This window comes from Humulus lupulus, chromosome X (assembly GCF_963169125.1).
Source record: "Humulus lupulus chromosome X, drHumLupu1.1, whole genome shotgun sequence".
Taxonomy (NCBI): Eukaryota; Viridiplantae; Streptophyta; class Magnoliopsida; order Rosales; family Cannabaceae; genus Humulus; species Humulus lupulus.
In genome coordinates this window covers 89215158-89219477 of record NC_084802.1, presented here as the reverse complement: position 1 = coordinate 89219477, position 4320 = coordinate 89215158, and the positions used below count along the sequence as shown (strand labels likewise).

General features: G+C 29.5%; 1 long non-coding RNA gene across 1 annotated transcript; it reads right to left on the bottom strand.

Annotated features, from left to right (window-relative positions):
- Positions 1–553: 553 nt before the first annotated feature.
- On the bottom strand, positions 554–1555 carry LOC133805126 (uncharacterized). The gene is made up of 3 exons (XR_009878852.1): positions 1427–1555; positions 1186–1239; positions 554–875 (listed from the first exon to the last, which is right to left on the bottom strand). It is a non-coding gene; the product is annotated as an uncharacterized LOC133805126 (long non-coding RNA).
- Positions 1556–4320: the final 2765 nt, after the last annotated feature.

Genomic DNA, 4320 nt, shown 5'->3' with positions numbered 1-4320 from the left:
AATCCAAGATATTCGAACCCAAAAATCACAATAAAAAGGAATTTAAATAAGCTTTTAAATAAAAAAAAAATGATATTTCCATAAATTTGCCAATTTAGGATATTACCACTACAAGAAAAAATACTTTCAATAAAACCGAAAAAGTATTATCAAATATATACCATAACACTTTTTGATGTGTTAAGTAAAGCAGTGTTATAGTAGGTCGGAGCATTTTGCATAACACTTTTCCATAGTTATAGACATGTGTTATGGTATAGCCTACGATAACACTTTTGTTGTGTTATTTTAATAGTTAGATAAGTATTTCATTATGCTATTTATAAATAGATTATATCACACTTTTTTGTACTTAAGTAGTCTTACGATACATTTTATAATAACACAATTTCTGCATTATAGAAAATAGTTTGCATAACATAATTTTATGCTTATAAACCAGTGTTATTGTAAAAGATACAATAACACATTTTTTGTATTATTCTAATATTTGGATAAGCTTGAATTATTATTATATAAACCTATACATTATAATTATTTTTTATTACTTTAATTCAAACCCGCTTCATTTAATATACTTAAGACACCCTTAACATTGTACAAATATATTTTTGAGTACCAATTATATGGTTCATAACACATATAACCAAATAATTGTGTCAAAATACATTCAAGATTATCTTAAAAACAATCCAAAAGTCTTAAGATATTCAACACTGCCTAATTAACATAAACAAAATATTCTCACAATAGTCAACAAAATAGTCTTAAACAGTTGCATATTCAAAAGTAAAGGTAGGAATTCATGATCTTTCAAATATCAGCACACCAAAGCCCTCCAAATCATATTTTCTTTTGCAGTTCACTTGTTGAATCTGGTAAATAAAACATAAAAGAAAAACTAACGAGGTCATGAAATATCATATCATTCATCTAAAATAGTCAATAATATCATGACACATAACCAAATTTACAAAAATTGAGTTTGAATAATAAACAAGTTATTATATTACACACATTACTACAACTATCTATACTCAAGTGACCTTAGAACTTTAATTTCATTTCAAAAATACAAATTTTTAGTTATACAAGTGCGAGAAAGAATTGTTACCAAGTGTATCAAGGCAGTAACAGTCATAGTGAATAAACAAATTAAGATAAAATTTTGCATCATAAACTTACCTCATTGCAGTCCTATTTTTCTTCTAGTTTCTCACCCGAAATGACACATTTGAACTGGCAAGTCATGAATTGAATATGTTAAATACTTGGCAGAGCACAAAAGCTAGCCTTGAGAACAGCAGACTGAGTTGATGAGAGTTGATACATTTATTGAACCAACAAAGTGAATATTTCAAGTAAGAGCAAAAAGTAATGAGACAAAGTAAAAGTAAAAATAGTAAGAAAGCAAAATCAGAAAAACCTTGCTGTGTTTTGTTCTCCATAATCAACTTGCCATCCTCTCAAACAATACAACAATTCTTTAACCATGAAATGGCAAGAGCATTCAAATCCCAGGAATCAGCGAGAGAAACAAATACACCTAACTAAGTATACCAACAGAAATGCCCAACTTAACTAACTTCTCTTTCTATACATATAACTCTGGGCTTTAAAAATTTGAGACATGCTATACAACTTTTTAGAAAAGGTTTCAAGATTCATGACCAAGGCCATGCATGTTGATATACAATTACGTACACAATTGTGTATATATATATACTAAAGACAGAAAATCACACATTTCAATATAGGTTTGCTCTAATTAAAACACATAATATGCAAGTGTGTCACAGGCAGTAACAATCATGGTCAATTATCACAAAACAAATTAAGATCAAATTTTTTTTGTATCAGAAACTTACCTTACTGCAGTCCTCTTTTCCTTCTAGTTTTCTCACCTGAAATGACATCTTTGAACTCGGCATATCATGAATTGAACATGTTAAAAACTTGGCAAAGCAAGAAAGTTGGCTATGAGACATGAAGGGCTGATACACACATATACCTATATAGGTATAAAATACTTTAAAACAAAAGATATTTAGTGCTTAGGTTGTATACAGTACATCATTTCATATAAATATATTTTACTTAAAAAAAATCTGATCTAATTTGTATTCATGCATGTTTCATTAGTTTGATAACAAAGTGAAAGTGTATATATATGGACAGAAGTTGCAGTTCGGTATTTCTGTTATTTATATATATGACACTTGCTTTTTTGGTTAATATATATATGTAATAAATCTAAAATATTAAAAGAAGATAAGATATGATTGATTTTGATGGAAAGAAAATAAATATGGTTGAGTCGAAGTCTCTCTGGTTGACTCAAAGTCTTCCTTTCATTCTACCTATAGAAATACAGAGGTTATCTCAAAAAAAAAATACAAAGAGATCACAGAGCAGACGAAGGAGATCGAAACTAGTCATGGCAGAGAGTGTGGTGAGTTTTCTACTGGAGAAGTTTTCGTCCTTGTTGGAAGATGAGGTGAAGCTCTTGAGCGGGGTACGAGATGAAGTTGTTTTTGTGAAAAATGAGTTGGATCGCATAAGAGCCTTCTTGCGATCTGTTGATGCTACGGAAGATCACGATGAAGAAATCAAGGTATGGGTTAAGCAAGTTAGAGAGGTCGCTTATGATGAAGAAATCAAAGTGTGGGTTTCATGTATGGGTTTTCCAGGGACAACAAGTGTTAGTTACATCCATTACTTGGAACTCTTGGGTATAATATGATCGAATTCTAATAATTGATACTTGATTTATCATTTTGGGATCTCGGTTTTTAATAAGGCTCTCTGTTTTTTTTTTTAGTGTGTCTCACCTTTACTATTGTTAGATTTATTAGGATTTTATATTTGTGCTCAGTTCACGGATGTTGGAAATAAAAAAAAAATGGACTATAATTGAGACCAACTGTGAGGCACCATTTGTTACAACAACCCTGAAATTTGTCCAATTACTTGGTTCAATACCTCAGCATTGTAAGTTTTTTTTCCGTTGATATCTCAACATTGAATGGCACAAACCATTAATTATGTTTGTGTCAAGCATTCATCCTCAAGTTTATCAGTTTTTGCTAAAAAAATTCATATAGGTATTCTTCTCTAATAATTGACTGTTATTTTCACAGGAGATTAGAACACAATAATATATCAGGTGTCATTGCTCAACACACAATAATATATCAGGTTTCATTGCTCAACTACCTCAGCCTTACTGTAATGTGAGTTCACTACTCACAAACTTTTGTTTCTTTAGTTTCCTATAATGTAGTCTTCATGATAGAAAAACTCACACTAACTCTTTTATACAAATTGAATTGACCAAATCTGTGCAGAAATGTATCTTACAACAACTTAGGAGATTAGCATGTCTCCTGTATATTATCAGGATTTTCTTTGTTTAGTTCACAAATTTTTCTTACCATTAATTGATATTACTTGTACTCTTTTTTTTTTATTTGACTCATCCTTACAAACTAGGGTTGCAGATTATATAGTTGGGCAAGCCAAAGCCATAATAAAAAGAAGAGCATAATGAATCGTGGAATAGATGGGAGCTATCTTCAAACTTTTATGTGTTTTGATTATGTTTTGTTGTTCACTTTTTAAGTAAAATATGTGGATGATTAGTAGTTTGTTGTGACTTATGTTAATTGTAAAACTTCACCTAATAATTTTATTTAGTGGTGATAGTTATGGTTTGAAATTAAATATTATATTAGATTTGAAAAGCGTTACTTCCTGTTAGCAGTTTTCAAATGTTATAAAAACTATTTTTTCTTGTAGTGATTCTAGATAAAATCTGACATCATTTCTAATATAAAGGTTACCTAACCATCTATCAATACCAAGTAAAAAAATTCAAACAACACACAATAAGTTTTCTTCCTTATATCACCGCAACACACAAACAAATTTTCCAGAACCTACTTCTCTAAGACACACAAGTTTTCAACCTTCCATTATCACCGCAGTACACAATTTTAATCTCAGAACCTACTTCCAATGCTCCTTGCCAATTTGATCCACAACCTAAAGAATATAATCAATACCTAAAAGATTAATACAAAATTAAAATTAAATAATACAATAAGAAAAAAATTCTTTATATATTAAATTTTGGGTATATATTACTACAAGAAAAAACAGTATTCATAACACTTAAAAACTGCTAACCGGGAGTATTGACAACACTTCTGAAAACGCTAACATAGCCCATGTTATTAAAAGTCCTGTCTTTTTTATAACAGTATTATATTATATAAATCATAACGATTTGTTACGCTTATAATATGTTTCTAAATCATA